The sequence below is a fragment of the Rhipicephalus microplus genome, unplaced genomic scaffold, assembly GCF_043290135.1.
Source record: "Rhipicephalus microplus isolate Deutch F79 unplaced genomic scaffold, USDA_Rmic scaffold_462, whole genome shotgun sequence".
Classification (NCBI taxonomy): Eukaryota; Metazoa; Arthropoda; class Arachnida; order Ixodida; family Ixodidae; genus Rhipicephalus; species Rhipicephalus microplus.
The window spans coordinates 10,001-22,500 of record NW_027465025.1 but is presented as its reverse complement, the minus strand read 5'-3'; the positions used below and the strand labels follow the sequence as shown (position 1 = coordinate 22,500).

General features: G+C 60.7%; 2 non-coding genes across 2 annotated transcripts; both read left to right on the top strand.

Moving 5' to 3' along the window:
* The first annotated feature begins 8,186 nt into the window (after positions 1–8,186).
* LOC142794607 (small subunit ribosomal RNA) lies at positions 8,187–10,001 on the top strand. Its single transcript, XR_012892484.1, has one exon. It is a non-coding gene; the product is annotated as a small subunit ribosomal RNA (ribosomal RNA).
* A 1,719-nt stretch (positions 10,002–11,720) lies between these two features.
* Positions 11,721–11,873, top strand: LOC142794596 (5.8S ribosomal RNA). Its single transcript, XR_012892474.1, has one exon. It is a non-coding gene; the product is annotated as a 5.8S ribosomal RNA (ribosomal RNA).
* The last annotated feature ends 627 nt before the right edge of the window (positions 11,874–12,500 follow it).

Here is a 12,500-nt window from a genome sequence, read left to right as displayed (position 1 = left end):
CGGCTGGCGGCCCACTCACTCGATCGCCAGGTCTGTTTGCCCCGGTGGTTCCACCGCCAGGCTTAAGCGCGAACTTTTTTTGTTTGTTTTCTTTTGATTAAGCGCAAGCTTTTTTCTTTGTTTTCTTTTGATTAAGCGCGGGCTTTTTTCTTTGTTTTTTTTGCATTCGCCCCGGCAGACGCGGTTTTTTGCGCCGCCCCGGCTGACGTGGTTTTTGCCGCCCCGGCTGACGCAGTTCGGACTTTGCACTTTTTGGCTGAGCCTGGCTGGCGGCCCACTCACTCGATCGCCATGTCTGTTTGCCACAGTTTTCCCGGTGGTGCCGCACCCGGGCTCGCCCCGGCTGACGCGGTTTCGTGCCGCCCCGGCAGACGCGGTTTTCGCGCCGCCCCGGCTGACGCGGTTTCGTGCCGCCCCGGCAGACGCGGTTTTTTGCCGCCCCGGCAGACGCGTTTTTTTTTTCTTTCGCCCCGGCTGACGCAGTTTTCGCGCCGCCCCGGCAGACGCGGTTTTCGCGCCGCCCCGGCAGACGCGGTTTTTTGCGCCGCCCCGGCTGACGCAGTTCGGACTTGGCACTTTTTGGCTGAGCCTGGCTGGCGGCCCACTCACTCGATCGCCATGTCTGTTTGCCACAGTTTTCCCGGTGGTGCCGCACCCGGGCTCGCCCCGGCTGACGCAGTTTTCGCGCCGCCCCGGCTGACGCGGTTTCGTGCCGCCCCGGCAGACGCGGTTTTTTGCGCCGCCCCGGCTGACGCGGTTTTTTGCCGCCCCGGCTGACGCAGTTCGGACTTGGCACTTTTCGGCTGTGCCTGGCTGGCGGCCCACTCACTCGATCGCCATGTCTGTTTGCCACAGTTTTCCCGGTGGTGCCGCACCCGGGCTCGCCCCGGCAGACGCGTTTTTTTTTTTTCTTTCGCCCCGGCTGACGCAGTTTTCGCGCCGCCCCGGCTGACGCGGTTTCGTGCCGCCCCGGCAGACGCGGTTTTTTGCGCCGCCCCGGCTGACGCGGTTTTTGCCGCCCCGGCTGACGCAGTTCGGACTTAGCACTTTTTGGCTGAGCCTGGCTGGTGGCCCACTCACTCGATCGCCATGTCTGTTAGCCACAGTTTTCCCGGTGGTGCCGCACCCGGGCTCGCCCCGGCTGACGCAGTTTTCGCGCCGCCCCGGCTGACGCGGTTTCGTGCCGCCCCGGCAGACGCGGTTTTCGCGCCGCCCCGGCTGACGCGGTTTTTGCCGCCCCGGCTGACGCAGTTCGGACTTAGCACTTTTCGGCTGTGCCTGGCTGGCGGCCCACTCACTCGATCGCCATGTCTGTTTGCCACAGTTTTCCCGGTGGTGCCGCACCCGGGCTCGCCCCGGCTGACGCAGTTTTCGCGCCGCCCCGGCTGACGCGGTTTCGTGCCGCCCCGGCAGACGCGGTTTTCGCGCCGCCCCGGCTGACGCGGTTTCGTGCCGCCCCGGCAGACGCGGTTTTTTGCCGCCCCAGCTGACGCAGTTCGGACTTAGCACTTTTTGGCTGAGCCTTGCTGGCGGCCCACTCACTCGATCGCCATGTCTGTTTGCCACAGTTTTCCCGGTGGTGCCGCACCCGGGCTCGCCCCGGCAGACGCGTTTTTTTTTTTCTTTCGCCCCGGCTGACGCAGTTTTCGCGCCGCCCCGGCAGACGCGGTTTTCGCGCCGCCCCGGCAGACGCGGTTTTTTGCGCCGCCCCGGCTGACGCGGTTTTTTGCCGCCCCGGCTGACGCAGTTCGGACTTGGCACTTTTTGGCTGAGCCTGGCTGGCGGCCCACTCACTCGATCGCCATGTCTGTTTGCCACAGTTTTCCCGGTGGTGCCGCACCCGGGCTCGCCCCGGCTGACGCAGTTTTCGCGCCGCCCCGGCAGACGCGGTTTCGTGCCGCCCCGGCAGACGCGGTTTTTTGCGCCGCCCCGGCTGACGCGGTTTTTTGCCGCCCCGGCTGACACGGTTCGGACTTTGCACTTTTCGGCTGTGCCTGGCTGGCGGCCCACTCACTCGATCGCCATGTCTGTTTGCCACAGTTTTCCCGGTGGTGCCGCACCCGGGCTCGCCCCGGCAGACGCGTTTTTTTTTTTTTTTCTTTCGCCCCGGCTGACGCAGTTTTCGCGCCGCCCCGGCTGACGCGGTTTCGTGCCGCCCCGGCAGACGCGGTTTTTTGCGCCGCCCCGGCTGACGTGGTTTTTGCCGCCCCGGCTGACGCAGTTCGGACTTTGCACTTTTTGGCTGAGCCTGGCTGGCGGCCCACTCACTCGATCGCCATGTCTGTTTGCCACAGTTTTCCCGGTGGTGCCGCACCCGGGCTCGCCCCGGCAGACGCGTTTTTTTTTTTTCCTTCGCCCCGGCAGACGTGGTTCCCCCCCCCCCCTCCGTCTTTCTTTTTGTTTTTTTTTTTCGCCGCGGCTGAAGTGGATTTTTCGGTGCCTCGACGCCCCGGTAGTCGCGGTTTTTCCGTTTCCGCACGGCCCCGGCTGACGCTGCTCGGTCACAGTCGCCTTTTGTGGTGATTGCAGACTTCTTGAGCGCGGGTGTTTTTTTTTTTTGTTGTTGTTGTTGTTTTATTACGCATTCGCTCCAGCAGACGCTGTTTAGACTTTTTGTTTCCTCTTTTATCCTGCGACGAGGTGACGAGGTTTATTCGGTGCCCCGCCGCCCCGGCTGAAGTGATTTTTCCTGTCCCGTGCCGCCCCGGCTGACGCGGTTGGGACTTCGCGTTTGTTCGGCCGCCACGGGTTTTGGCGCACTCGCTCGGTTGCTTGTTGTTGCCACTTGTTGCGAACCCAGGTTTCTTGAGCGAGCGCGGGCGTTTTTTCTTCCTTTCTTTCTTTGTTCTATGTGTTAGCGAATCGGCCTTTAATATCACACGAGGACTCACAACCAACAATTTTCAGTTTGAAGTGTAAAAAATCTGCAGGTGTTGACGTAACTGACTTGCCCCGTACCCTTGAGTACATCCATGAAGTTCTCGTAGTACTACTAAATCGCATTATTCCAAGTGGAGAAATTCCCATAAACTTGCAAACCTCTACACGAAAATCGGTGCGCGTGATAAAGTTGAAAATTATCGTCCGATATCAAATGTGCCTTCTATAACACAAATTCTAGGAAAAAAAAAAAAAAAACACTTGTTCGCCGTTTTCTGCGCCGTGACTGGCAGCACTCCGGCGAAGCGAAACGGGGTCGATTCGAGCACGATATCGGCGTCTTTCGACGTGCTCGCCGGCGACCGTCGCACGAGTACGTCGCACGAGCGCGTCTGCCGGGGCGCCGTTTGCGAAGCCGACGCAAAAGTGGGAACCGCCGCTCGGATGATCGCCGCTTTCGGCAGAGTGAGTGTTGGCACTCCGGGGAAGCGAAACAGCGTGAATGCGCCCACGAAATCGGCGTATTTTGAAGTGCCCGCCGGCGACCGTCGCACGAGTACGGTAAACCGCGTCAGCCGGGGCGTAGTTCGGGACGCCGACGAAAAAGTGGGAAGCGCAACTCGGATCTTCGCCGTTTTTGCAGGAGTGAGTGGCGGCCCTCCTGCGAGACCAAGAAGCATCGATTCGTGCACGAATTCGGCGCCTTTCGACGTGATCGCCGGCGACCGTCGCTCGAGTAGGGCAAACCGCGTCTGCCGGGGCGGGCTTCGGGACGCCGATGCGAAAGTGGGAAACGCTGCTCGGATGTTCGCCGTTTTTGGCCGAGTGAGTGCTGGCACACGGGCGAAGCCAAACGGGGCCGATTACGGCACGATATCGGCGTCTTTCGACGTGCCCGCCGGCGACCGTCGCACGAGTACGGTAAACCGCGTCAGCCCGGGCGGAGTTCGGGACGCCGATGCGAAAGTGGAGAACGCCGCTCGGATCTTCGCCGTTTTTGGAGGAGTGAGTGGCGGCACTCCGGAGAAGCCAGGGAGCGCCAATTAGCGCACGATATCGGCGTCTTTCGACGCGCTCGCCGGCGACCGTCGCACGAGTAGGGCAAACCGCGTCTGCCGGGGCGGGGTTTACGACGCCGACGCAAAAGTGGGAACCGCCGCTCGGATGTTGGCCGTTTTTGGCAGAGTGAGTGCTGGCACTCCGGCGACGCGAAAGAGCGCGAATGCGCCCACGAAAGTGGCGTATTTGGACGTGCGTGACGGCGACCGCTGCAGGAGTACGAAAAACCACGTCAGCCGGGGCGAGCGACACACGGCGGTCTGGGTGCTTATCGCTGCTATTATAGGGGCACCCCGGCAGACGCAGAAAAAAAAAAAAAATTTTCGACCTTCTTTTTTGCTGGTCGAGCTCGGGTAACCCAGGTCGCAATGGGAGCCGCGCACGAAAGCGGCGTCGCGAGACGCGTTCGCGGTCGCTAGTCGCACGAGCTCGGCAACCGCGTCAGCCGGCGCGGAGTTCGGGATGCCGACGGCTAAGTGGGTACCGCTGCTCGGATGTTCGCCGTTTTTGGCCGAGTGAGTGCTGGCACTCCGGTGAAGCCAAGGAGCGCCAATTCGTGCACGATATCGGCGTCTTTCGACGTGCCCGCCGGCCACCGCCGCACGAGTACGGCAAACCGCGTCTGCCGGGGCGGGGTTCGCGACGCGTACGCAATAGTGGGAACCGTCGCTCGGATGTTCGTCGTCTTTGGCCGAGCGAGTGCTGGCACTCCGGCGAAGCGAAACGGGGCCGATTCGGGCACGATATCGGCGTATTTCGACGTGCTCGCCGGCGACCGTCGCACGAGTACGGCAAAGCGCGTCTGCCGGGGCGAGGTTTGCGACGCCGACGAAAAAGTGGGAAGCGCCGCTCGGATCTTCGCCGTTTTTGCAGGAGTGAGTGGCGGCCCTCCTGCGAGACCAAGAAGCATCGACTCGCGCACGATATCGGTGTCTTTCGACGTGCCCGCCGGCCACCGCCGCACGAGTACGGCAAACCGCGTATGCCGGGGCGGGGTTGGCGACGCCGACGCAAAAGTGGGAACCGCCACTAGGATGTTCGCCGTTTTTGGCAGAGTGAGTGCTGGCACTCCGGCGAAGCGAAAGAGCGCGAATGCGCCCACGAAAGTGGCGTGTTTGGACGTGCTTGACGACGACCACCGCAGGAAAACGAAAAACCACGTCAGCCGGGGCGAGCGACCCATGGCGGTCTGGGTGCTTATCGCTGCTATTATAGGGGCACCCCGGCAGACGCAAAAAAAAAAAAAAAATTTTTTTCGACATTCTTTTTTGCTCGTCGACCTCGGGTGACCCAGGTCGCAGTGGGAGCCGCGCACGAAAGCGGCGTCGCGAGACGGCTTCGCGGTCGCTAGTCGCACGAGCTCGGCAACCGCGTCTGCCGGGGCGGAGTTCGGGACGCCGACGGCTAAGTGGGAACCGCCGCTCGGATGTTCGCCGTTTGTGGCCGAGTGAGTGCTGGCACTCCGGCGAAGCCAAACGGGGCCGATTCCGGCACGATATCGGCGTCTTTCTACGTGCTCGCCGGCGACCGTCGCACGAGTACGGCAAAGTGCGTCTGCCGGGGCGGGGTTTGCGACGCGTACGCAATAGTGAGAACCGTCGCTCGGATGTTCGTCGTCTTTCGCCGAGCCAGTGCTGGCAATCCGGCGAAGCCGAACGGAGCCGATTCGGGCACGATATCGGCGTCTTTCCACGTGCTCGCCGGCGACCGTCGCACGAGTACGGTAAACCGCGTCAGCCGGGGCGGAGTTCGGGACGCCGATGCGAAAGTGGGAAGCGCCGCTCGGATCTTCGCCGTTTTTGGAGGAGTCAGTGGCGGCACTCCGGTGAAGCCAAGGTGCGCCAATTCGCGCACGATATCGGCGTCTTTCGACGTGCCCGCCGGCCACCGTCGCACGAGTACGGCAAACCTCGTCTGCCGGGGCGGGGTTTGCGACGCCGACGCAAAAGTGGGAACCGCCGCTCGGATGTTCGCCGTTTTTGGCAGAGTGAGTGCTGGCACTCCGGCGAAGCGAAAGAGCGCGAATGCGCCCACGAAAGTGGCGTGTTTGGACGTGCTTGACGACGACCACCGCAGGAAAACGAAAAACCACGTCAGCCGGGGCGAGCGACCCATGGCGGTCTGGGTGCTTATCGCTGCTATTATAGGGGCACCCCGGCAGACGCAAAAAAAAAAAAAATTTTTTTCGACATTCTTTTTTGCTCGTCGACCTCGGGTGACCCAGGTCGCAGTGGGAGCCGCGCACGAAAGCGGCGTCGCGAGACGGCTTCGCGGTCGCTAGTCGCACGAGCTCGGCAACCGCGTCTGCCGGGGCGGAGTTCGGGACGCCGACGGCTAAGTGGGAACCGCCGCTCGGATGTTCGCCGTTTGTGGCCGAGTGAGTGCTGGCACTCCGGCGAAGCCAAACGGGGCCGATTCCGGCACGATATCGGCGTCTTTCTACGTGCTCGCCGGCGACCGTCGCACGAGTACGGCAAAGTGCGTCTGCCGGGGCGGGGTTTGCGACGCGTACGCAATAGTGAGAACCGTCGCTCGGATGTTCGTCGTCTTTCGCCGAGCCAGTGCTGGCACTCCGGCGAAGCCGAACGGAGCCGATTCGGGCACGATATCGGCGTCTTTCCACGTGCTCGCCGGCGACCGTCGCACGAGTACGGTAAACCGCGTCAGCCGGGGCGGAGTTCGGGACGCCGATGCGAAAGTGGGAAGCGCCGCTCGGATCTTCGCCGTTTTTGGAGGAGTCAGTGGCGGCACTCCGGTGAAGCCAAGGTGCGCCAATTCGCGCACGATATCGGCGTCTTTCGACGTGCCCGCCGGCCACCGTCGCACGAGTACGGCAAACCTCGTCTGCCGGGGCGGGGTTTGCGACGCCGACGCAAAAGTGGGAACCGCCGCTCGGATGTTCGCCGTTTTTGGCAGAGTGAGTGCTGGCACTCCGGCGAAGCGAAAGAGCGTGAATGCGCCCACGAAAGTAGCGTATTTGGACGTGCTTGACGGCGACCGCCGCAGGAGTACGAAAAACCACGTCAGCCGGGGCGAGCGACCCACGGCGGTCTGGGTGCTTATCGCTGCTATTATAGGGGCACCCCGGCAGACGCAGAAAGAAAAAAAAAAATGGGGACATGGCGTGCGTCACCGTGCGGCTTCGCAGCGTTGCCGAAGTCGCCGAGCCCTTCGACTGAGCCGAACGGCGGACAGGGAACGTTGGTCGGCCGTTCTAACCTGTCGGTGCCACGCCGAGACGTCGTTAAGGAAAACCGCGTCGTGGGCCTCTACGACGCCGTCGAGTCGTTGTACGTTTGGTGTCCAGCGTGTCGGCGGCGAGTAGCGGACACGTCGTTCACGACTTCGGTCTTTCGCAGTCGACGCGAACTTGCGGAGAGTCGTGGTGCCTCACGTTTTCGGCAGAAACCGCGGCGGAATTTTCCCGTGCGTGCGCGCACGACCTCGGTGCTGTGCCGTCAGCGTAGTGTTGCACAAACTCGTGGCCTACCCAAGGTGCGGTACGTTTGCGGCCGTATCCTCGGTGGGAATTTCGTGAGTAGGGTCGCAAATTCTACGACCTCGGCGGGTTTGAGAGCGACGTAGACTTGTGGCACGCTCAACATGCCACACGTTTCGGGGCACACCCGCGGTGAAATTTTCTCGAGTACGCTCGTATTAGGGCCCAAGGAGGTCTGGGTACTTATCGCTGCTATTATGTGGGGGTTCTCGTGAGCGGCGTACGCGAAAGCGACCGGGTGTCTGATATGCGGCGGGCTTCGGCCTCGTCAAGCGTGTCCTCGGGTCTGCTCCAGGGGAATCCACGGCAGTCGTCTGCAGCCTCATCCGCTTGATGCGTTAGGGGCTGGTTGTCGGACGGTGCCGTTTTACCACGATATCGAGGTGTGTTCCGTGTCGTCCTCGGGCGATTCAGATGCGAAAGCGCCGAAGACGCGGGCGTGACCCGTCGTCTGGCGGCTTTGCAGTCTCGGCTCCGTTGCTAGTTCCGGCCGGTCCACCGACAGTGCAGCGGGCTTGGGCAACCCGCACGGCGCGACCGAGTCGATGCAACGAAAAAGAGCGAGCATGAACGTGCTTCTTGCCGCACGGCTCCCACTCGTCTTTCGGGAAGGTTGTGCCGTAGCGAGCTCGAACGCCGTCATCTCGGAGTGCAAAATAAGCGTGTTGGGGCGCCTGAAGGTGGCCTCCGCCGCACACAGACTGCGTCCGGCCCGCCGAGGGCGAGGACGGACGCGCAGTCGAACGATTACCTGGTTGATCCTGCCAGTAATCATATGCTTGTCTCAAAGATTAAGCCATGCATGTCTAAGTACATGCCGAAATAAGGCGAAACCGCGAATGGCTCATTAAATCAGTTATGGTTCCTTAGATCGTTTCTTCCTACTTGGATAACTGTGGCAATTCTAGAGCTAATACATGCAGTGAGCCTGGAGCCCTTTGGGTAACGGGTGCTTTTATTAGACCAAGATCGATCGGGTTTCGGCCCGTATTGTGTGGTGACTCTGGATAACTTTGTGCTGATCGCATGGCCACGAGCCGGCGACGTTTCTTTCAAGTGTCTGCCTTATCAACTTTCGATGGTAGGTTACTTGCTTACCATGGTTGTTACGGGTAACGGAGAATCAGGGTTCGATTCCGGAGAGGGAGCCTGAGAAACGGCTACCACATCCAAGGAAGGCAGCAGGCGCGCAAATTACCCACTCCCGGCACGGGGAGGTAGTGACGAAAAATAACAATACGGGACTCTTTTGAGGCCCCGTAATTGAAATGAGTACACTCTAAATCCTTTAACGAGGATCAATTGGAGGGCAAGTCTGGTGCCAGCAGCCGCGGTAATTCCAGCTCCAATAGCGTATACTAAAGCTGCTGCGGTTAAAAAGCTCGTAGTTGGATCTCAGTTCCAGACGAGTAGTGCATCTACCCGATGCGACGGCTCGGACTGAACATCATGCCGGTTCTTTCTTGGTGCACTTCATTGTGTGCCTCGAGATGGCCGGTGCTTTTACTTTGAAAAAATTAGAGTGCTCAACGCAGGCGAGTCGCCTGAATAAACTTGCATGGAATAATAGAACAAGACCTCGTTTCTGTTCTGTTGGTTTTTGGAATACGAGGTAATGATTAAGAGGGACGGACGGGGGCATTCGTATTGCGGCGCTAGAGGTGAAATTCTTGGACCGTCGCAAGACGAACTACTGCGAAAGCATTTGCCAAGAATGTTTTCATTGATCAAGAACGAAAGTCAGAGGTTCGAAGGCGATCAGATACCGCCCTAGTTCTGACCATAAACGATGCCAACCAGCGATCCGCCTGAGTTACTCAAATGACTCGGCGGGCAGCTTCCGGGAAACCAAAGTATTTGGGTTCCGGGGGAAGTATGGTTGCAAAGCTGAAACTTAAAGGAATTGACGGAAGGGCACCACCAGGAGTGGAGCCTGCGGCTTAATTTGACTCAACACGGGAAAACTTACCCGGCCCGGACACTGGGAGGATTGACAGATTGAGAGCTCTTTCTTGATTCGGTGGATGGTGGTGCATGGCCGTTCTTAGTTGGTGGAGCGATTTGTCTGGTTAATTCCGATAACGAACGAGACTCTAGCCTATTAAATAGGTGCGGGGTTCCCAGCACCTTACAACCTTCTTAGAGGGACAAGCGGCTCCTAGCCGCACGAAACAGAGCAATAACAGGTCTGTGATGCCCTTAGATGTCCGGGGCCGCACGCGCGCTACACTGAAGGAAGCAGCGTGTCTTTATCCCTGTCTGAAAAGACTGGGTAACCCGTGGAACTTCTTTCGTGATTGGGATAGGGGCTTGCAATTGTTCCCCTTGAACGAGGAATTCCCAGTAAGCGCGAGTCATAAGCTCGCGTTGATTACGTCCCTGCCCTTTGTACACACCGCCCGTCGCTACTACCGATTGAATGATTTAGTGAGGTCTTCGGACCGATGTCCGGCGCGGCCTTTCGGTTGCGCCGGTCTGTTGGAAAGATGACCAAACTTGATCATTTAGAGGAAGTAAAAGTCGTAACAAGGTTTCCGTAGGTGAACCTGCGGAAGGATCATTAACGGATTGTGAAGGGTGAGCGCCTCAGCTGCGTCTGCGCCCGACACTTTCTGCCGCTGACCCCGTTTGGACGCGGGGTCGGCTTTTCCCCACGGGGCTGCCTGAATGTGGAGCGGCACCCCGTGACAAATTGTTGCGCCCAGCGGACGCCAACACCGCGACCTTGGACGGTCGGCCAGGTGGCGGACGCGGGTACAAACGGCGCAACGCACTCATAGGTCGGCTTTCGACCCGCCACTGCACCGTGGCTCGAAGCGCTCGAAATGCGCGACCCGACCGCTGCGGGACCGCCTAGTACTGTAAACAGGAGTGGCGGAGCGCGAACGGCGAGTCGTGGTTACGTCGGTAGAAGGCGAGGCTGCGCGTTCCCGAAACGCCAGCCGAGTGCCCTCCCGACCGTTCGAGCGTGCAAGAACGAGACCCGACAATCGCGCGGCGACTGCCAAGTACGAGAGGAACGGCACAAGCGTCGGCGGTCGGTCAAGGAACTGGCGATGTGACGGGTCCGCTGTGCACCAGTGCATACCGTCCCGCCGTCCGCGGCAAGCGCCTCCGCGTCCTCGGGTGACGGAGGCTGCCGGTCGGTTCTTGCAGGCGAGGGATCTCGCTGGCACCGGTTCGCGTTGACGCGCGGCCGGTCATGGCACGGCGATGCGACGGCCGAGGTGCGCAGTACTCGATGGAGGAACCGCACGCTCCGATGACCGTCCCGCCCTCCGCGGCGTATGCGTACCGACCGTAATGGTTGCAGCAGCGCCGGCCGGCTTTTGAATTCGCCACACGAAACACGGTGCGAGATCGCGGTTAGGGGAGCGTCGACGTTGCCAGGCGTTTTGCTTGCTGCCGAGGGAAAGGCGGCACGGCCACGTCGCGCTCGTCGCGATTAGCGGGTCTGCGCGCTTTGGGAAGGTGCCGCAACGACTTGCCGAAAGAGGAAGCACGGAAGAACGAGGGACTTGGACGTCCCGACAATTGAACGCACTTGCGGCCAGGCCCTTGCTGGCTTCGTTCTTCCGCCTCGAGTAGGCTCGTACGCGGCTCCGGCGCCGAAAGTGGTCCTTGGCACCGACTTCGGTGGACGTGGGAAGTGCCGCGCAAGTACGGCGCGCCTGGCTCCACCTGTTGGCTAAAGTAGGCAGCCGGATCGGCATTTTGGTGTGCGGTGGCAAACCGTGGATGCGAAAAAAGCTTGTGCGATTTCGTGGAACAAAAAGCGGGGGTCCCCCTTTTTATGCGGAGGAGACCGACCCGCCCGCCGTGGTGAACCGCGACGCCACGGTAAAAACGGGAGAGGCTTGTCGATGGGACCGTGCATCCCGCGCTCCACGGAGGCCGGGAGGCGGCCGCCCGAGGAAATGTGTAGCCGTCGAGGCCCGCATCTGCGTGCACTCTTATCCAAATGGGTGTACCGCAGGCATTTTCTGGTTAGGCGGGCCAATGAGAGCGAGCACACAACGATACCTACGGGTCCGGCTTGGAGAACCGGCTTCGACGCCTCCCGAGTATTTATAGAGGGGTGGACCACGAAAGCACTCGCAAGTAGCGGAAGCGAAACGCCGTCCGAAACACACCGTTTGCTCGATTTGCGGCAGCCGAAAAAGGCGCGGCAGAGTTTTGGAGTCCAAGCGTGCGCTGAAAAGCGCCCTTCTTGGCCACTGTTTGGCCGAGTGCCAGAAACGTTTGGTTTTGACTGTACGGAATTGAACAAACACTTTTTCACGACTCTAAGCGGTGGATCACTCGGTTCTCGGGTCGATGAAGAACGCAGCCAGCTGCGAGACTTGGTGTGAATTGCAGGACACACTGAGCACTGATTCTTTGAACGCACATTGCGGCCTTGGGTCTTCCCTTGGCTTCGTCTGTCTGAGGGTCGGATCACATATCAAGAGAGCCTTCGGCGCACAAGGGAACGTGAGCCGTCGACTCGTTTTGACCGCGTCGGCAACACGGACAGCACGCTGAACACCTCACAGCGAGCGCCAACAGCGGCCACTCAAGGGCGAGACGGTGGCGACCGTCGTGCCAGAGCCCAACCGAAACGGGGGCGACCGACTGCATTGAGGATGTGGCACCTCGTTGAGACCGCCGCAGGACTTCGAGTCGGAAGGAAGCCTGCAGGGAAAGTGCGGTCGAGGTTGCGTACTCCTCTCTGCGACCGGGCGCGCAAGAGCTGCGAGAGCCACGGACGCGCAACTTTAACGCACGGTAAACACGAGGAGCGAAAGCCGGCCAGCAAAGCTTCTCCAGCCGTGCGCAAAGTGCGCGAGATCGCAGCCTTGCGTTGCGCTTGTTGCCCTCGAAGTAAGCAGGGTGTCCCGTAGACCGGGCGCTCGAACACGCTGCGGGGCCGTGCCTCCTCCAGGCTTTGCCGCGCGAACAGGGAACGTTCGCGCGCAAAGCGCAGGGAGGTGAGGAGGCTGCGCCCGACGTTTGCGGTTCGCTGCGTACGCGGTTGATGCGGAGAGCACGGCGCGACGACTTGCCGCGAAGCGGAAAAAGT